Below are 22466 nucleotides of genomic sequence, written 5' to 3'. Positions count from 1 at the left end.
TGCAGAGATTATCTGGGTCGACCTCAATCCTTTGATTAGTATTCATTTATACCTTGATCCAGTCCAAAGATGAAGCCACATTGTATAGATGAAGAAACTGAGGCCCTGAAGAAAGATGATCCCTAGTCAACACAGTCTGTTAGTCAGAGAATGGTATTACTGCCTCCTCTGAGCCCTGGCCACTGTACTTCCTCCTATACTTTCTTCTTTTAGATCAAATTGTTATGGTAAATTATTTATAGAAAATAATTGAAGGCTACCCTTAGAAAACAAAGCAAAGCTAGGATTTACTTTTATTATTTTCTAATGGAGAACATGGAGAAGGCAATGGCACCCCACTCCAGTACTCTTGCCTGGAAAATCCCATGGACGGAGGAGCCTGATAGGCTGCAGTCCATGGGGTCGCTGCAAGTCAGACACGACTGAGCAGCTTTTCTTTCACTTTTCACTTTCATGCATTGGAGAAGAAAATGGCAACCCACTCCAGTGTTCTTGCCTGGAGAATCCCAGGGACGGGGGAGCCTGGTTGCCTGCCACCTCTGGGGTCGCACAGAGTCGGACACGACTGAAGCAACTTAGCAGCAGCAATGGAGAACATTTGGCGTGTGTGTGCTTGACTGTAATGAAGGAATACTGAAGGAGATGAAAGCGTGAGGATTCAAGATTTTTGTGATGAGTGTAAATCTTCCTTCTCTTATATGCTGGAGGGAAGCAGTTAGACAGCCTTACCCTGATACAGAGAGAATGTCCCTTTCTCTATATCATTCACCGCTATCTCTTCACTGCATTCAAAAGGAACAATTTGATCATAGGAAGTAATAAATGTCCCAGGGCTTCAAGATATATTTTCTATATCGAGACTAGTAAATCCTCTAAACATTCCAAGTCACCTAGACTTCCTGAGAAATCTTCTTGAGAGCAGTGTCCTAAGGATTACACAGAAAAGAGTTTTGTGTTCAATAGGAGCCTGTATAATGTCCATTTAATTAAAAAAAAATCATACCTATCCTTGCAATGTAATGGAAACTTAGCCTACCACACTCCTGACAATTTCACAATAAAAATGTGTATGCAGTTCTTCCAAGAGTCATTTTTGTGTCCACTATTCATTCATTTTAAATATCTTTTATAGTCCCTTGGTAAGTAATGAATGTTCTTCTTTGTGTTTCCACCCAGCTGTTTTGTCTAATCAGCTTTCTCAGACAAGTGGACAGAAAACATTTGTTGAATATCCTATGATAAAAGCTGTCAGGAGTAGATGAGAATGCCTTTCTTGCTTACTTTATGCAGCCATGGAAGAAATTAGATATGCGTGTCATACTGAGGGCATCTCATTTTGAGACTTAGCTGGTGTTTTTGAAACAACACTAATTTTCCAATTAGACTCTACGTAGACCATGGAGTTCCTTATGAATGAAAATCAAGCATGGACTGCATTTAGATGAATTCCATGAAGCACAATTAATAATACACAGGGTGAAGGAAACTGATGCTGGCCATAGTTTCTTACAGATTGTTAGAGCCAAAACGTAAGATCATTTATCCAAATTCCTCACTTTATAAAAAGAGATGAGACCCAGAGAAGGAATTGTTTTCCCTAATACTGGCTCCCAACACAGTGCTCATGTCCATCCCCAAGTAGATCTGTGTTTGGATTTTTGTATACTGGATTTTATATATTTTATATCTTGGAGTTGATACCAGTGTTCCATTTGACATCAGTATTTTTTGATTTATAGTAATGGCACAATGTTTATTAGATGTTTTGGTTTCAATTTGCAGTGGGGTTGTTTATTAGCTTGTCATTTTCATTTCAAATTGTTTTATTTCAGTGACTTCCTTCCTACTTTACAAAATGGACATATCAGAAAATTGGTGAACTGGAAATAGGATGCCAAAGTTTACTTTTATACTCTTTATATTTTCTGGTTGTCCTAGAGACTGGCATATTGTATTACAATTGTATCATTTTTCTTTTCCCAGAACATGTCAAAATGGTCATGCTTTGTCTGTGTCTTTAAATAATTCTAGAGCTAAAAGGTCACTTAAGAATTATCTAAGCCTCCACCCACAGCATTTTACAGTGAAGAAATTTAGACTCATATAATTCAAATCAGGAGTCACAAATTCAAATATTTACACAATACAGGCTGGGATCCTGGCGTAAGACAACAGGACTAAACAAACTACTCAAATTTCAACCAAATTTAGCTAATTTCACATTCCATCTAAAAAAATTGAGTAGTGCAAGCATTAGACTGCCATTGTACCAGCATGCCCAAAAGCCTTCTCAGTTTTGACCCTGATTTACATCCAATGTCTGATACAAGAGCCACTACTTGAAAGCCAGGATTAGGACCCTGCTCATCTGAATCTCAGGGCCAGGCTTTTTCCATTGCACTGTATGGCTTTCCCATCTTCCATGGTTCAATCCCTGGATTGGGAAGATCCCCTGGAGGAGGATGTGGCAACCCACTCCAGTATTCTTGCCAGGAAAATCCCATGGACAGAGGAGCCTGGAGGGCTATAATCCATAGGGTCACAAAGAGTCAGATATGACTGAAGCAATTGAGCTGCTGCTGCTGCTGCTAAGTCGCTTCAGTCGTGTCCAACTCTGTGCGACCCCATAGATGGCAGCCCTCCAAGCTCCGCCGTCCCTGGGATTCTCCAGGCAAGAACACTGGAGTGGGTTGCCATTGCCTTCTCCAGTGCATGAAAGTGAAAAGTGAAAGTGAAGTCGCTCAGTTGTGTCCGACTCTTAGCGACCCCATGGACTGTAGCCTACCAGGCTCCTCCATCCATGGGATTTTCCAGGCAAGAGTACTGGAGTGGGGTGCCATTGCCTTCTCCGGAAGCAATTGAGCACAAATCACTATTTTGAGTATCTTGAGCCTAAAATTTCGGAGAAGCCAATGGCAACCCACTCCAGTGTTCTTGCCTGGAGAATCCCAGGGACAGCGGAGCCTGATGGGCTGTCGTCTATGGGGCAGCACAGAGTCGGACACGACTGAAGCGATTTAGCAGCAGCAGCAGCAGAGCCTAAAATTTAAATATGACCTTGTCTCTGAGGATCTTAAATCCAGCAAGGGATACAGTAATACATACAAGCAGTTACAGTATACACTGTGGTGAGTGCTCTGAGAGATCCACTTACAGGAACCAACTGGGAGCATAGAGAAGCAACACCTGGCACAGATTTGGGAAGCTGTGACCACTTTTCAGGGAAACTACAGTTATACAAGTTGTGAAAGACAGATCGATGCAGTATTTTCTAAGCACAGCAAGATTCATAAAAGCATTAGGAGTACCAGAGAGTGCGTGCAAGGAACCCAGAGTTGAGAAGCAATGCAAATGAGAAACAGAATGAGCGAACACATCACCTTTGGTGACCTGGCTAAAATTCCATCTTGCTGGAGCATAGACAGAGAAACATGAAGTGATGAGAGATCAGGCTGCGCAAATTAGCAGGGGGCCTTGTTTGCTGTACCTCTTCTCTTTCCAGAACATTTGGTTACATCTCTGAGCTTGTAAGTCAGGCTGTGCCACGTTTCTAATCAAAAAACCCTGCTGTTCTTGGTACCTGAACGCAAATAGAGCTGCCAATGGGCCTCACTTTGACCTTTGGTTTTTGAAGACGGGAGTCAGGGTCTTGAAGACTGTCATGGGGGTCATAGACTTTGACTTCCAGAGAGCCAAGATTGCAATTAGGGAGGCCTGGACATTTGGTACTGAGTTTGGCAAAGCAGAAATCCCTCTGTCAATAGGGAATAGCTCTCCTGAAGGTGTTAGCCCTCTGTTGCTTGCCAAGATTCTTTAAGCAGCAGATACTGTAAGGTGAAATAGCCTGTCAGGTTATTCTGGTAATTCAATATTAGGCACAGACCTGGTAATCCATTTTTAGGCTTGTTTTATTGAGACAAGCTTGTTTTATGAGAGGGATACACTTTCTAATATTTCTGTGGCTTGATTTAAAGCTCATGTTTGTTAATCTCTCAGCTAGACTCAATCAGACACAATAATCTGGCTGATTAAATACAAGGTCAGACACTATATATTACTTGAAATTGAGTGTCTCTGAGTTCCACACATGGCTGCAGAAACCACCTTTGGCAATTACATAGTACCTAATAAAGGGAGACCTTATTGGGTTAGGATATTTAATACATATTTATTGATGCACTTCTGTAGAGAAGTACCCTGATCTACCACAGAGGATGAGTGACACAGGACATTTCCATTGGATAAATTATTTACTTCAGGGGATATTTCCACCACAGATCAGGAGAGCCTCCCTCCTTGTGTGAGTGTGTGTTAGTTGCTCAGTCATGTCCAACTCTTTGCCATTCCATGGTCTGCGGCCCACCAGTCTCTGGTGTCCATGGAACTCTCCAGGCAAGAATACTGGAGTGGGCTGCCATTCCCTTCTCCAGAGGATCTTCCCAACCCAGGGATTGAACCTGGGTCTCCTGCACTGCAGGCAGGTTCTTTACTGTCTGAGCCACCAGGGAAATCCTACTTCCCTCCTTGTCAGGCCATAAATTAGTTAGTACTTCCTTATAAAATGCAGTGAGTAAAAGTTTTAATTAAGTCAGATAGTAGATAAAAGTTTTTTTAAAAAACACATTTTTTTTGTCCTCTGTTTGAGAAAACTGAAAGTAAAGATGAGATTTTTATCCATACCAGTTTCTCATTTTCTGCTGAGATCGCCTTTCAGAATTGCTTAAATGATACTGTGGGTTGAGTCATATCCCACAAAGAGTCAGACATGACTGAGCGATTCAATAGACAAAAGATATGTTCAAGTCTCAACCCCCAGATACTCACAGTGTGACTTTATTGGAAAATAGGGCTTCCACAGTTGTGGTTAATTAAGATGAGGTAACTCTAGAGTAGGGTGGGCCCTAATCCAAGATGACTGTTGTACTTATAGGAGGAGGAGGAGGAGAGAAACATAGGAAGAAAATCATGTAAAGGCAGAGGCAGAGATTGAAACGGTGTGTTTACAAGCCAAGGATGTCAAGCATTGTCAGCTTTCACCAGAAACCAGGAAAGAAGTATGAAATAGTGTCACCCAGAACCCTCAGATGGGATCAGCCTTCCTGGCCGCTTGATTTGGAGCTTATGTTCTCTAGATTTGTCAGACAGTGTATTTGTGTTGTTTTAAGGCACGTAGTTTATGGTACTTGGTCGTGGCACTCTAAGAAATTAAGATAAATGGTCTAAGTGGAACTGAAGACTCCTTTCCTCCACAATCCCCAACTTGGGAAGGTGATCTTGAGCTACAGGAATATGTCTGGTCTCTGTTTCACCTGACATGAACCACTCCTTCCCTTTTTTATAAGATGTAGGGTGAATATATGATTAAAATTTCCCCTTGCACATTTGGGGCACTGAAAGATGGACTTTTATTCTTATACAGAAATGTTACAAAAAAGAAAGCACTCAAAAATTCTCATGATGTCATATAAGGTATAATGGCTGTAGCATATCTTTTATTGATTATAATTTATGTGAATTAGCTTCTGAGTCTGTTGGTATTATAGGTCTTCTCAATCATGCTGTCCTCATGACAACTTATGAAGACAATGTGTTCATAGGTAAAGGAAGAGCAATCCCATGACAAGTGGCCAGGGCCTCAGCCTCCCAGGTGGGTTTGTCTTAGGGTTTGTAACACATTCTCAATCTTCCTACCAATTGAGAGCAGATGGGCCCTAAATTTTAGGAAACTTAGAGAAACCCTTGTATTTGACCGTTTTCCAAATACAGTGAACTGTATTATTTTGGCTTGGTGATAGCACTGGACTCGTGAAATAATGGCAGTCAACAGACTGTCATAAAGTTCAAGGGTACCCATCTTTGGCACTAATACCCCAGCATCTCAGACTCCATCAATCACACGTTTTAATTTGGGTTCTAATTTGTGGTAAATTTTGCCTTGTTATTGACTTCATCTAATTTCCAACTATACAACCCCTCTATGGTTAACTTGTTATATTTTGCTCGATAAAAATTTCCATTGCAGTTTAATTTAGATAATAACAGTCTAAAAACTGAGATAGACCTTAATTTATTACCTAGTCTGATAATATTTGTTTGTAATGAAACACAACCATGCATTCTTCCTTAAGAACAATGTTCTCTTTTAGCCAGTGGGGTGAATTTAATAATTAAGTTCTCCAAAGCTGTGGAGAACAGAGCCCTCACACAGTACTTATGATAGCACTGCTTGGTTCAATTAAATTGTGACACCAAATCCACTGGCCTAATGTTGAAGTGGCCCAGACTTTCCATACTGTCAGAGAAATTTTCTGATATAGCACCTGCTTGTCCTTACAGCAAAATCAGTTGCTATTTAAAAAAACAAACAAACAAAAAAAACTCACATGAACTCTAAAAAGCAAGTGAAACACACTAAATCAAGCCTATTCAAATATGTTGGGTGAGAAGATCACAGGTTTGTTTCTTGCTTAGTTTTGATAGGTGAACAGTTTATCCACGAAACAAGGGAAGTATGAGCAAAATGAGATTTCTTTTGGTACCTTAAACTGCAGGCAAGCTGATCATGCAGTCTTGTCACAACAGTATGAAATTATCTGCACTGTTGATAATAAGTCATGATTTTTATGAGTTTGGAAAATATTTGAGAACTATCTCCAAGAGTGTTAAATACTATTATAACTTCTCTGCCTCAGTAAGCAAGGCAGGCTTTGTACAGCCCCTTAAGGACTGTGTCTCTCCTTTCCCCTAAAATGCTGAAGTAAATTAAAAAGTGACAATCTCAAGCAAACAAAAAGATACACACATCCCAATGTCTATAGCAGCATTATTAACAATTGCCAAGATATGGAAGCAACCTCGTCATCAACAGATGAATAGATAAAGATGTTATATGTGTGTGTGTATATAATTGGACTTCCCAGGTGGTGCTGGTGGTAAAGAACCCTACTGCTGAGACGTGGGTTCGATCCCTGGGTTGGGAAGACCCCTGGAGAAGAGCATGGCAACCCACTCTAGTGTTCTTGCCTGGAAAATCCCATGGACAGAGGAGCCCAGTGGGCTACAGTCCATATGGTTGCAAAGAGTTGGACACTACTGGAACAAGTTAGCATGCACAATATAAAACAGCTTCCAAAACTATGAGAAATAAATGTCTGTGGTTTAAGCCTTCCAATCTATGGTATTTTTGTTACATAGCCAACCTAGGTGACTGAGACAAAGGCATATTTTTCAAAGGATGAAGGCTACAGTTGCTGGTGTTATTGATTCTGATTAATGTTCTCTCTCCTGATGAAGGTTTTTGTTATTACATCTTGCTTGCTACATTGAAGTTAGGGAAAGAGTACAGTGAGTAGCTATGTTGATGCCATCAAGTGTCATACAATAGGAAATTTGATCATCACAAAGTATTAGTTTGAATCTGACTCTGCTGTTTTCTAGTATGTGTCCTTGGGAACGTTAACCTCTCTGTCTTTGTTTCTCTTTCTCTGCAGGCAGAAGTGTGCTAGAATAAAACCTTGGCTACCTGGAATCCAAGTTCCTAGCGCTGGATCCATTGCTTCAGGTCTGAGGTAAGTAATAATAACCAGAAGCAGCAGGATATAGCACTGAACTCTATTACAGGTGAGAACTATGAAAACTATCTTCTATTGCAGAAAAGGGCAGACATCAGACAGGGTCAAAATCAAAGGGAACCTATGTGCAATAATATTGTTCCATAGCTTAGAATGCATCTTACTTTAAAACGTGATATTTGTCCCCCCAAAAAGCAATGGACTATAATGGCATGGTAAAAAGAATGTTTTTTCACATATTTTCAGTCAGCCACATGATTCTCACTACTGTATATTATGTTTCCTGTCTTCTATGCTGTAGATTTCCCTAGTATCACACATACCCATCAAATCTCTGCTGCTCCTTTTTTTTAACGTCATCCTTCTGAATTTGTTGAGTTTCTTAGAGCTGGATCTGTACCTTATTCTCACTCTGTAGGAAAACTCCCATACAACTACAGTTTTAATCATCACCACATGTCAAAAACTCCCAAATATAAATCTCCAAGTCCTGACCTTTTGTTAGAGTTTCAGATCTGTGTACCCAGCTATCCTTTTTATATCTCCAGTTAGACATCTCAAAGTCACCTCGAATTAAACACATCCAAAGACCAATGCTTGGTAAGTCATCTGCAAACCTGTTTTTTTTGTGTCACCCCACCCCAACCCCTGGAGTGCTTTCCTCAATCAATGATACTGCTTTCCATCAAGTTGCATAGACAAATGTTAGAGTTCCCCTTGGAGGTCTTTTTATCCATCTTGAACCCATCAAGTTCTCTGTATATCTACCATTATTTTCCTATCTAAGCTAATGTTAGGTCTCTGTCTATTCTTGCCCCTCTCAATCCAATTTATATTTTATAGTCAAGGTGCTTATTTTAATATGTGAATATGAATAACAGCATATGTTTTGGCTTTTGGTCTGTGGGTATGCTTATAGTAGAGGAATAAACTCTTTATTCACTCACCTCATCATCCAGTTTCCTGGTGCCTCCCATTGGCTGGATGCACCTGGAAGCTGGAGGGTAAAAAGAGTCCATTGATAGAGTTTTCGAAGCTTTGTCTTCTAAGGTACATAGTGGGATGGGGAAGGGTGTAGAGTAGATCTGGAAGGCCACATGGAGCATGAAGTTTCCCAGCCCAACTGCTAGTCAGTTCTCTGCCTTATCTCCTGCCAAATTTCATGCCATTCTTCTTTCTAACACTCTTTGTTCTGCCTACACTGTCTTCTTCATTAAGCTACTTGAGTAAGCTCCCTGCTTTCCATACGCTGATCACTCTACCTAGAAAGGCCCCATTACCCAATCTCTTTACTTAGATAACTTTACTTATTTTTCATGTATTAGCGCCAACATCACTTCCACATGGAAGCCTTCCCCATACTCCCAGATTAGGTCAGTCCTCCTGTTACATGCTCGAGCAATATCATGCATCTTTATTTCATGGTACTCTTCATAGGTTTATATTTTATATTTTTCTCTGATTTCTTGATTAATGTCCAACTCCTCTGTGAAACTGTAACTCCTCAGGATCTGAAATGATGCATGGCACATGATAGCTATTTGCACAATATTTGTGAAGTTAATAAATGCACTTACCGTTATTTTCATAGTGCATAAGTGAAAAGGAAAAGAGAAAGTTTTGAATGGATGACTCACAAATCTTTATTTCACAAATCTTTCCCTCTAAATTTTAGGAAGAAAGTGAGCACTCATTAAATATTATATATCTATCTAGAAGTTGAACTTACGACTTAATGAATGCAATACATAGTAATGCATATATGTAGAACCTAGTTTTCAGAGGAAATGTCTGGAATTAGGTAAAGAACTTTCTTACTGCAAAAGTTGTCATGAGACAAGGAAAAATCACAGTTCTGTCCTTTGGTTTAGGTTTTCTGGTAGAAAATCAAATACGTAAACTGAATGTTGCTGAACACTTTCTAGAGCTCTTTCCCCCCACAAGATCTTATTTGGCTAAGTGCACATACTTGTGTTGCTAAAGGAAATCAAAAGCAAAAGTGATGACTTTTAGTCTGCATTTTAAGTGGTCTGAGGCATTTTTAGACATCAAATTTAAGAGTGCTTCCATTGAGGCTTCATGAGAAATCTTCCCCTGGGTCTCAGAGGAAAACTGAGACTTGATGTGCTTTTTCACTGTGTGTCTTGGTAGAATGGAAAAAGCCCCGATGCAAACAAAAAACCACTTCAAACCTTCAGATATTAAGCACTTAAGGTATAAGGATTCTTTTTGAGAATACCAAGTTGTGTGGAGGATTATATCAGTGAAATATAAACCTATCATCTGCCATTTGTGGTTCAAATTCTACTTGGGTGGGAAGTAGGCAGAATATATTCCCTTGATTATTTTAAAAGGTGTATGTAAAGCATATTGGGACTTTCATCCAAATCCCTGAAACTTTATACCAACAGTTTAATGGGTATTGTGGTCACCAGCTTAGTAGGTATTGGTGTGAATTAATTTTTCTTCTATACTATGTTCATACCATTTTATACTATTCTTTTAACTTAAGGGATTAGTGAGCAGCATAATGATTAGGGGTTATTAGAAGGATACTGACACTAAACAGATAAGCTCAAGACTTTTGAGCTTGTCATCTGTAATTTTTTATTTAGTATTTTATTTCCCAATTTTGTGTTAGCAATTGGCCTTTCAAAACAAATCATATAAAATAAAAAGAGGTTTTTCTCTTCATTGTTTAACATGAATGAATTGAAATGTTGATGAAAGATTGTTAAGTTACTAGAGAACTAATATTTATCAAACAACTATAGGGGTCAGCCAGTGTTGGGCACTGCATCAGTTAGCTCTTGTAACATTAGAGTGTGTGAGAGATTATCCCAGTAACAAGTGATGTAAATTGGTCCTTTAAGCCACTCAGCAGTGGACCTGAAGAGGCTGCTGCCAGCAAGAGCAGCGGCTCCAAGAAAAAGAAAAAGCTCCGAAAGCTATCCCAGGAAAGTTAGAATGGACATCTTCCTAGTGGGGCATAACTTACAGAGGTATTCCCCATCCCATCCCCTAGACCCAGTAAAATAAAAACAAATTCACAAGGAAAAAAAAAAAAAAATTGGTCCTTTATACTCATGGGTCTGTTGGTCAGGTTCTGCTGATCTAGGTTGGGCTACGTGGGGCAGCCCTGCTTCAAGCTGCAGTTCCGTGAAGTGGCGGGAGCAACTCTGCTTCACGTGTTCCTCATCCACCTTTGCCCAGAAACCTAGCTAAGGCGTGGTTTCTAACCTAACGTGTCATGTTCTCATGACAATGGCAGTAGCACAAGAGAACAAACAAACACACAAGGCCTCTGAGGACCTAGGCTCAGAACTATTGTATTCATCATAGTTACCCACATGTCATATGACCGAAGTTAATTATGTGTGCATGCTCAGTCACTTCAGTCACTTCAGTTGTGTCCAACTCTTTGTGGCCCTGTGGACTGTAGCCCACCAGGCTCCTCTGTCCATGGGATTCTCCAGGTAAGAATACTGGGGTGGGTTGCCATGTATACAAAACATGTATACATGTATACAAAACAGAAGCAAAAATTTCAAAAAAACAGTATTTATTCTCACCAGTCATATATTTCTTGTCTTTGATTTCATTCCATTCTATTCGACTGGATTTCATTAAAAAAAACAAACAAAAAAAACCCTTCTCTTTATCTCAAACTGAATTGGTTTCATCATGCCCTAGTAAGTCACAAACCATGGATTGAAAATAGCTTAATATGGTAAATTTTGAGTATCTGGCAAGATGTTAAGTGTAAGGGGAATTTAGAGAGAGATGGAATCACGCAAACTGACAGACATTCACCAAGAAGAGAGAATTAAAGTTGTTTCATCAAGGAAGGTACAATGTATGCCATAGACACTCATATACAAGTTTGATAGTGGATTAGTCCTTCTGACCTTGATGTTTTTGGATATCAGTATAGTTACACTGTAGAGAACAGTGATACTACAGAGAGTAGTTTGGTAATAATAGTTGCATAAAGACTCCTAAAAAATAGCTGTGATTTAATTCTACTTATGTGGGTTTCAGTTAATAAATGTTTTAAAGTATTTAGCATTTGTCTGTGCATCATGCCATTGTAGTAGAGATCAGATTACAGGCATATTTCTGGAGAACTTACAACTGAAGTTCATAAAGATAATTCTAAAACCTACTATGTCTTCAATAATGGACTGAAAAAATTTTTGAACTTTTACTACATATTGTCTTTGTTCCAAGTGGCTTATAAGCATCATCTCATTTAAACTAATGACAACCCTATGAGGTGATTACCATTATTCAACTTAATTCAAAATTAAAAACTGAAGCTCAGAGAAGTGGGGCTTCCTTCCTAAGTCTGCACAGCTAGTACAGGATCAAGTCAAGATTTGGATCGAAGTCTTTTCACTCCAATGCCTAAACACAAAACTCTTAGTACATGAGCTGGGAGAGGTATGAATGAAATTTCTCCTAGAACTTTTGGAGAGGGTGTGCCCCTGCTGACATCTAGATTTCAGATTTCCTTCCTGCAGAGCTATGAGAGGATAAATTATCATAGTTTTAAGCTACCTACTTTGTGGCAATTTGTTATGGCAGGGCTAGGAAACTAATGGAGACAGCTTGACAAAAAACAGGTATATTCATATAATAATCAATGTTTTCCTACAAGTTAAGTGCAAGGACAAGTAGGGGATTTAGAAACCAAATATGAGGTTTAGGAAGCACAATGTTTCAAGGAAATTTACCAAGGCCTGTATCATTGAATTCCCAGGTGCAAACTGAATATTCACTGTCCAATCCAATAAGATTTTGTACATAACACTGATCAAGAGATATGTTTCTTTGTTGAGTTAGGGCTTCATTTCACATATAATTCAATAACAGCATGACCATTGATTCTCAAATAAGTTCTATAAGAGAGATTAATCATAGCTTTGTTTCACATGCACTTTGGTGACCAAGGAAAAATAATTACCACAGACCAAGTCATCAGTGTCATTGCTGTCAGCACTCCAGCAGAGGCAGGGGCAAGCTGACACTGAGTCATGAGCTCAATAAATAAGATGGAAAGGCTTGACCCTGTCCCTGGCTGTGCTCAGCAGTCCAAATCCAATAACACAAACACACACAGCAAGGGGCAGACACAAGAGTACTCAAGTGGTCACATGGGATGGTGGTTTAGAATGTCAGGATCCCATGCAAGAATGGGGACTTGAGATCATCAGATAGAATTTTTCACACACAAAAATTGTGAATCAGAGTCTTTTGAAATCTCCTGATTTTTAAGTATTGTCAAGTATTTCAAATTAAGTAACTCTGTACAGGTTGTATAGAGAACATCAGCAAACTATATACGTCACTACAGACTATAGTGATTCCTCTGATTAAATAGATTTCCTTCCAGTTTAGTCTCAGGGCAGCAGGATTCATGAAATGAACACAGATGGCATAACCAGGTAAGGATTTAAATCTTTTTTATCTGCAGATTGTACAGAGCTGGGCTACTAAGATTCTTTAGCCCAATTAGCAGGGTAGAATTAAAAAACAAAGCGAAACAAAAAACCCAAGCAATTAAAGACAAAAAAAAGAAAAAAGAATAAAGAGAACAAAGAAACGTCCTTGGTACCAAAGATAGAATCAAAAGGGACTAGTCTAATGGATTGGGCTTAGCATCCATGAGAGTAAGGGAGGCTGAGAAAACTTTCTTGCTCTATTCCCCTAATGCACGAGAATTTAAATAGTGAAAGTCTGAACTGCCTTTATATACATTCATTATTATGGTTGGAGATTTTAATATCCCGCCGGAATTGTTTCCCACTAGGGTTAAGTGATGCTGAAACATAGGTAACTATTATTATCTGCAATATGAAAAAGGACTGAAAAGTAGGGGCTAGTTATTAAGATAAAATGTGGAAAGTTTAGCTTTTAGAGTTGTATTGTCAGGTACAGTACCACTAGCTCCCTTTGTTTATATTCATGGTGAAGCCAGGATCTGAAGTAGCCAGAAGCCACATGTAGCTATTGAGCACCTGGAATGTGGCTGGTAGAAAGAAACATACTTAACGTAAATGGACGCCAGATTGCAAAGATTTATTACCAAAAAAAAAAAAAAGAAGGTAAAAAATATCATTAATATTTTTATGATAATGATATGTTGAAATAAAGATAATTTGCGTATATACAGTTAAATAAGCCTTCCCAGGTGGCACTAGTAATAAAGAATCTGCGTGACAATACAGAAGACGAAAGAGACTAAAGAATCTGCGTGACAATACAGAAGACGAAAGAGACTCGTGGATTCAATCCCTGGGTCAGGAAGATTCCCTGCAGTAGGAAGTGGCAATTCACTCCAGTTTTTCTTGCCTGGAAAATTCCATGGACAGAGGAGCCTGGCGGGCTACAGTCCTTAGGGGTTGCAAAGAGCCAGTCACAACTGAGCAAGCATTCAGTTACTCCCTTGTCTCCACATCTACCCTCTTCCTTAATTAGCAATTGTTTGAACCTGCTCATTTAAACTCAGGGAAAGTCACAAAGGCTGAATGAAGCTTATTTCCTATAATCTAGAAATGGGGGCCGCAGAAAGGCTTTTCTGCCCAGCTGTCCCACAGGGTCCTGCTCAGAATCAAAAACTGTTTTTAATATCTCTACAAAATTTAAAATTTCATGTGTGCCTTGTATTTGTGGCTCACATTTATTTCCATTGGATGACACTGCCTTAGAGGATTATGAGGTTGGTATCCATTTGATATTCATCAAAACCCTAAGTTTCTGACCATTGTTTACATGGTAGCTGGATAAGATAGTGTCATGTAGATCAAAGCAGCATTTATTTTTCAGGAATTAGGCAGATATTAGTAGTATAATCTTATGAACATGCCTTGTAAGTGATAGATATTTCATACAAGTATTTATGCCAAATACTTTGATGGATGCCTGTCAAAGCAATCGTCACTAAATGAAAAAGTGTAATTCTAAATCGTAGCAGAAATGATAGTTTACATGCTGCATTAGCCAACTCAATCTTCATAGTATATTTTCTATGATGAATTTCCACATGATAACAAGTCCAGATGTAATATTTTGATGATCGGTAAGCTTTTTAGATCAATTTATTATGAATGAAAGAGGCATTTATCTCTTCCTCCCACAATTTAATTTGCATTCCCTTTCTAAAATCTTGAAGCCCAACAGAGGGAACTATAATGGACATTAAACCAATTCAAAGTTGTGAGCACTTAGTTTTCTCGTGTAACATAGTTGTCTTTAGAATACAAATGGAGGCATTAATTTGGAAAGAAAATATAAATTTTGCTGCTGATGAAAGAAATATTTGAGTTTATGCTATTCAGGCAAATGAATACTTTTTCAGAAAATTATGGTTTCTAATAAGAAATTTGAATATTGTCAATTTGAATGTAAATGATAGGAAGGATTGCTATATCCATTCAGGAAGACAGGAATTTAAATGAATGAGATTACTAAGACATCCATAATGTTCTCAGCATTATTATATACTGGTGCTACTGGTGTTTGTGTGTGAAAAATTGTTACGGTTCAGTGACATTTGTTAAATGTCCTTTATGTAGATTAGACTGTGTAAAATAATAGAATTGTAAATTTTTAATGCTGGAAAAGAAAGAACCTGTAGTCCAGTCTTCTGACCAATGCATGTAGTACACACTTTCCATCATTTCCAGATGGTTATTATCTAAACGCCTCTGCTTCAAACCTCTAGTGATAAAGAATTCACAACTTCACTTAGCACATTCACGTTTTACCACCTCTTAATATTTTCAGACATTTTAAGCCATGGTTTTCTTTACATAATTTCATATTCTACTTCCCTAAATCTTATGTGTACAGGGAATTGTCTCTTGCTGCCAGATGTATTTCATTCCTAGTACTTCCTAAAAACAACCAATACATACTGTTGAATGAATAATATTAAAAACACAAAAAATTCATCTTCTTATGTGCCATCCTACTTAATTGGGTAATGCAATTTTGTGTTCTGTTGTTTTAAGGATACTGTCTTGAGAAAGATTTATAATATAAGGCTGAATAGTACATAAGGATTTGGGTATAGAATAGAGGTCTTAAGTCAAAATTTCTTAGTACGCTAGTTTGTTGACCTGGGACAAATTATTAAAGTTTGATTAGAAGAGCTGTGCCTTTCACATTAGCATCTGGAGTCAGACTTCATTTGTTAAGAGAGTTATTCTAATTTTAAGTATTTGTAAGGTATTAATCCAATCAAATGCCTCATTTCACGAAAGTAGTTAGCACAAAGCTATCTGTAGAAGACAAAGTGAAAGACAAACTCTACTTATTCTCAGGGAGTTGCCACTAAGGTTGAGAAGATAAAATATATTCCTATGTAAGGAAAGAGAGTTGACATGTACCAGACCAGTGGTATTAAAGGGCCAGGAGAGCGTGGTGGTTAAGAGCAAGGGCTCTAGAGCCAGGCTTCCTGAGTTCACAGCCCTACCCCATTGCTTTCTAGCTATGCGTCTAGGGCAAGCCATATCACCTCACTGAGACTCATCTGTAAAAGAGGGACAATAAGAGTACTTTAAGGCATTGTAAATTAAATGATATACTATGCGTAAAACATGGACAGTGATAGTTGCACAGGAGACATTTATGAATGATATATAATACTTACTTCAGTTCAGTTCAGTTGCTCAGTCATGTCCGACTCTTTGCGACCCCATGGACTGCAGCACGCCAGGCCACCCTGACCTTGCCAACTCCTGGAGTTCACTCAAACTGATGTCCATTGAGTCGGTGATGCCATCCAACCATCTCATCCTCTGTCATTGCCTTCTCCTCCTGTCTTCAATCTTTCCCAGCAGCAGGGTCTTTTCAAATGAGTCAGTTCTTCGCATCAGCTGAACAGAGTATTGGAGTTTCAGCTTCAACATCAGTCCCTCCAATGAATATTCAGGACTGATTTTCTTTAGGATGGACTGGTTGGATCTCCTTGCAGGCCAAGGGACTCTCAAGAGTCTTCTCCAACACCACAGTTCAAAAGCATCAATTCTTTGGCACTTGGCTTTCTTTATAGCCCAGCTTTCACATCCATACATGACTATTGGAAAAGCCATGATGGACCTTTGTTGGCAAAGCAATGTCTCTGCTTTTTAATATGCTGTCTAGGTTGGTCATAACTTTTCTTCCAAGGAGTAAGTGTCTTTTAATTTCATGGCTGCAGTCACCATCTGCAGTGATTTTGGAGCCTCCCAAAATAAAGTCAGCCACTGTTTCCCCATCTATTTGCTATGAAGTGATGGGACCAGATGCCATGATCTTAGTTTTCTTAATGTTGAGTTTTAAGCCAACTTATTCACTCTCCTCTTTCACTTTCAACAAGAGGCTCTTTAGTTCTTCTTCACTTTCTGCCATAAGGGTGGTGTTATCTGCATATCTGAGGTTATTGATATTTCTCCCAGAAAACTTGATTCCAGTTTGTGCTTCATCCAGCCCAGCATTTCTCATGATGTATTCTGCATATAAGTTAAATAAGCAAGGTGACAATATACAGCCCTGACATACTCCTTTCCTGATTTGGAATCAGTCTGTTGTTCCATGTCTAGTTCTAACTATTGCTTCCTGACCTGCATACACGTTTCTCAAGAGGCAGGTCAGGTGGTATGGTATTCCCTTCTCCTTAAGACTTTTCCACAGTTTATTGTGGTCCACACTTTCAAAGGCTTTGGCACAGTCAATAAAGCAGGAGTAGATGTTTTTCTGGAACTCTCTTGCTTTTTCGATGATGCAACGGATGTTGGCAATTTGATCTCTGGTTCCTCTGCCTTTTCTAAATCCAGCTTGAACATCTGGAAGTTCATAGTTCACATACTGTTGAAGCCTGGCCTGAGGAATTTTTAGCATTACTAGCAGCAGCAGCAGCAGCAGGAATTTACTAGCATGTGAGATGAGTGCAATTGTGTGGTAGTTTGAGCATTTTTTGGCATTGCCTTTCTTTGGGATTGAAATGAAAACTGACCTTTTCCAGTCCTGTGGCCACTGCTGAGTTTTCCGAATTTGCTGGCATATTGAGTACCGCACTTTCACTGCAACCTCTTTTAGGATTTGAAATAGCTCAACTGGAATTCCACCACCTCCACTAGCTTTGTTCATAGTGATGCTTCCTAAGGCCCACCTGACTTCCCATTCTAGGATGTCTGACTCTAGGTTGGTAATCACACCATCATGACTATCTGGGTCGTGAAGATCTTTTTTTGTATAGTTCTTCTTTGTATTCTTGCCACCTCTTCTTAATATCTTCTGCTTCTGTTAGGTCCATACCATTTCTGTCCTTTATTGTGCCCATCTTTGCATAAAATGTTCCCTTGGTATCTCTAATTTTCTTGAAGAGATATCTGCTGCTGCTGCTGCTGCTAAGCCGCTTCAGTCGTGTCCGACTCTGTGCGACCCCAGAGACGGCAGCCCACCAGGCTCCGCTGTCCCTGGGATTCTCCAGGCAAGAATACTGGAGTGGGTTGCCATTTCCTTCTCCAGTGCATGAACGGGAAAAGTGAAAGTGAAGTCGCTCAGTCGTGTCCAACTCTTAGCGACCCCATGGACTGTAGCACACCAGGCTCCTCCATCCATGGGATTTTCCAGGCAAGAGTACTGGAGTGGGGTGCCATTGTCTTCTCCTGAAGAGATCTCTAGATTTTCCCATTCTATTGTTTTCCTCTATTTCTTTGTATTGATTTCTGAGGAAGGCTTTCTTATTTCTCCTTGTTGTTCTTTGGAATTCTGCATTCAAATGGGTATATCTTTCCTTTTCTCCTTTGACTTTAGCTTCTCTTCTTTTCACAGCTATTTGCAAGGCCTCCTCAGACAAGCATTTTGGCTTTTTGCATTTCTTTTCCTTGGGGATGGTCTTGATCCCTGCCTCCTGTACAATGTCACGAACCTCCATCCATATTTCTTCAGGCACTCTCTCTATCAGATCTAATCACTTGAATGTATTTGTCACTTTCACTGTATAATTGTAAAGGATTTGATCTAGGTCATACCTGAATGGTCTAGTGGTTTTCCCTATTTTCTTCAATTTAAGTCTGAATTTGGCAATAAGGAGTTCATGATCTGAGCCACCGTCAGCTCCCGGTCTTGTTTTAGCTGACTGTATAGAGCTTCTCCATCTTTGGCTGCAAAGAATATAATCAGTCTGATTTCTCTATTGAACATCCGGTGATGTCCATGTGTAGAGTCTTCTCTTGTGTTGCTGGAAGAGGGTGTTTGCTATGACCAGTGCTTTCTTTTGGCAAAACTCTATTAGCCTTTGCCCTGCTTCATTCTGTACTCCAAGGCCAAATTTGCCTGTTACTCCAGGTATTTCTTGACTTCCTACTTTTGCATTCCAGTCCCCTATAATGAAAAGGACAACTTTTTTGGGTGTTAGTTCTAGAAGGTCTTGTAGGTCTTCATAGAACTGTTCAAATTCAGCTTCTTCAGTGTTACTGGTCAGGGCATAGACTTAGATTACTGTGATATTGAATGATTTGCCTTGGAAATGAACAGAGGTCATTCTGTCGTTTTGAGATTGCATCCAGGTACTGCATTTTGGACTCTTTTGTTGACTCTGAGGGCTACTCCATTTCTTCTAAGGGATTCTTGCCCACAGTAGTAGATATAATGGTCATCTGAATTAAATTCACCCATTCCAGTCCATCTTAGTTCGCTGATTCCTAAAATGTCGATGTTCACTCTTGCCATCTCCTGTTTGACCACTTCCAATTTGCCTTGATTCATGGACCTAACATTCCAGGTTCCTATGCAATATTGCTCTTACAGCATTGGGCTTTAGCTCCATTATGTGTCATATCCACAACTGGATGTTGTTTTTGCTTTTTACATATATATATACAGAGACAAAAGGAGTATTTTTAAATAGTGAAGAGCGTAAATAGAGGAAATGAAAAGGTTCAAGCATAGTTATTAATTGTAGGGATCCCTGTGAGCAGTTTCTGTGTTTGTGCCAATTTTGTAGCAAGACTCTATTATTAGATATATCTTGGAAACACTTTATCCCCCATGATATGTAAGCAAGAAGTGGCTGTTTTCTGAAGACACCATGGAAAGGGGAAAGAAAGGGTTCATGACAGTCCATATGATGAAACATCATGAATGTCACTTTGGGCCACTCTGTTGTTATTTAGTTGCTAAGCTGTATCTGACCCTTTGCAACCCCATGGACTGCAGCCCACCAGGCTCCTCTGTCCATGGGATTTCCCAGGTGAGAATACTGGAGTGGGTTGCCATTTCCTTCTGCAGTGATCTTCCCAACCCAGAGTTCAAACCCAGATCTCCAGCATTGGCAGGTAGATTCTTTATGGCTGGGCCATCAGGGAAGCCCTTGGGCCACTGTGTAATCTTCCCCAAATCTCTTTTCTGAGGCTAACCTTCTTATCTCTCCACTCTTCCACAAGCGTAACCCTCCACAGCTTTTCTTCAATACTGGCTCCACCATCCTCCTTCTGGTGGACTCCAGCATCCCGCCTCTACCCAGAGTCCTGGTGCCCTTCCTGCTTGTAGTCTTATGCTTACCATTCTGCTCAGTAATGAAAGAATCCCCCTCAGGATCTCCTCTCATTAAACAGAGAGAAGGCTGCTAAAATACCCTTCCCTTCTGAAAAAGAAGCCAGTGGAGAAAAGCATGATCTCATCTGCCAAATAATGCAGAGGACTGACGTTGAATAAGACCTAAGATGATTGGATGTTTTACAGTAGGCATGAGAGACTACAGCAAGATTTTAGATCAGAAAAATAATGGAGTAAGTGCAGTGTTACTGGAGAGAATCTACCTTGGGTTGGTCAAAAAAACTGAGACTGGAATCAGAACTAAGTTTCTGTGGTTTTGACCTTGAGAAAATTACTCTCTATTTAAAATTTATTTCTCTGTCTTTACAGTGTATAGAGAGGTTTAAGTTCAAAGGTGTTCTATTCTTTCCAGAATACAGATCCCAATTTTTCAAGTAGCTTGCCAAATGCCACTGTGTCCATTAGAGCCAGAGCTGAGATAAAAAACAGAAGGGTCAGGAGCCTGGAGAGTCTAGAGAACACGCTCAAGAAGGAAAGTCTTTAATTTTGGAATTGATGTTTTTACAACTAGCTAGAATAGTGAGGGTCTTCTTCATGATTTTCCCTTCAAAGTGTATCAATTAATATTGAGTTAGTTGTGTTGCTCTTTTATGCAAGACTTCCATGAGATTTTCCTTTTCCTATGGAACCTGACTGTTTCCTCCTCACTATCTTCTCTGTAAGCCATCTTACCTTTCTAGATAAGGGGATGGGATAAACAAAGGCATGGTGACCATCCCTGGGCTGAGCTATGTCCACAGACACATGAACACATCTGGGAGCTAAATGATCTGAGTTTCACAGGTTTCTAGGTTATAATCTGGAGCTGTGAAATAACGTTTCCAATATCTAAATGAGTGACTGAATTCAAGTTGAGGGATGTTCATTTGGGTAATTTAACTTTTTTTAGTGTAGAGAAATGATTACTATAAAAGTGAGGATAGTAGGGGAGAATAAGAAGAAGCATAAGATATGATAGGAAGGGGCCCAATAAAAGGAATTTTTCAAATAACAAGAGGCTATTTGTTGCCCTGGTTGGTTTCCTGGGTGGTGATAATTAATTAAACTATGCATTTGATTGATGTAGTTATCTGAATTTATGTTTTATTTTGCAAAAGAAAGATTGTGAAAATTATCCAAAATTCATCAGGATGTTAGTGGTATAAGTAGAACTGAAAACCAATAATGATTCTGCTGATGAAGGAAATGCAGGAGACACAGGTTCAATCCCTGGGTAGGGAAGAGCCCCTGGAGGAGGAAGTAGCAACCCATTTCAGTATTCTTGCCTGGGATATCATATGGACAGAGGAACCTGGTGGGCTACAGTCCATGGCGTCACAAATAGTTGGATATGGCTTAGCAGCTAAGCACAGCAACAACACAATGATTCTACAAACATTCAGAAATACTGTGCCATTGCTGATAGAAAAAGCTGTGGTTAATTCCTATAAGCTTTGACCGGTAAAAGTTTAAGAAAGACCCATGGAGTCTTCTTATCACCCTTCTTCAATTTCTAATTTGGTTTCAGATATACAACATAAAATATAACCTTACTCTTAAAAATGAAATTGAGAAATGAAAAATAACTCTACTAAGTTACATGCCTAGTGCATTAATTTTTTTTTAACAGCCACATACTGGAAATTGTTTTTTGAGTAGTGATCCAAATAATATTCAATCACAATCCAATACCAGTGGTCCCCATGGTCCATGAAGTTATACTTTTTATTCATATTCTGCTAGACTTTCACTTATTTCATGATAAAGGGATCTGATAGTCTCCTTTTCTGGGCAGTCATATCTTCCTTTTATCTCCATAGTAAATCTGTGCAAAGACAAGGATTTCATTTCTACCCTGTATAGTGCTTGAGTGAGATTAAAAGTCAAGAATAGATTTTACATTCTGTGGAAATTCATGAATGCCTTACTGTTTAAAAAACATTTTAAATACGGGACACCATTAATTACCAGGATTCTGATTGTAATTGCCTGGTCTCAGAATTGATGAACAAAGCCATTTTGGAAAGAAATCAATTTGAAATCTAATTTGTTGGTGAAATGAACCATATAAACAAAATGCCACTTGCAGTTTGTCTAAAATGAGATGTGCTTAACGAGCCCATCATCTTCTGCGATCCTCATCACTATGGGTCGCAGCTACCTAGAATATCATCAATCGCACCCGGAGCACAGAAAGCTGAAATAGAACACGGCACCATGAGCAGAATGAATGTGAAACAGATGCTCCGCAAGCCCCGCAGGATGGCTTTTGGGGGCAACTTGGGGGTGAAGGCTCAAATCAACTAAATG

The 22466-nt window shown here is 39.3% G+C and overlaps 1 protein-coding gene across 5 annotated transcripts in view; it reads left to right on the top strand.

The window, feature by feature from the left end:
• The window catches only part of LOC145546416 (uncharacterized), a 452418-nt gene that overhangs the window by 382882 nt on the left and 47070 nt on the right, over nt 1–22466 (top strand). For all 5 annotated transcript variants that reach the window (XR_014082930.1, XR_014082925.1, XR_014082923.1 and 2 more), the window contains one exon: nt 7491–7568. The gene's annotated coding sequence lies outside the window, so the exon portion shown is untranslated. The remainder of the gene's footprint in view (nt 1–7490; nt 7569–22466) is intronic.

Source organism: Giraffa tippelskirchi, chromosome 1 (assembly GCF_054371585.1).
Source record: "Giraffa tippelskirchi isolate mGirTip1 chromosome 1, T2T-mGirTip1v1.2.pri, whole genome shotgun sequence".
Taxonomy (NCBI): Eukaryota; Metazoa; Chordata; class Mammalia; order Artiodactyla; family Giraffidae; genus Giraffa; species Giraffa tippelskirchi.
The sequence above is the reverse complement of the archived record's forward strand: the minus strand, read 5'-3'. Positions and strand labels throughout refer to the sequence as shown.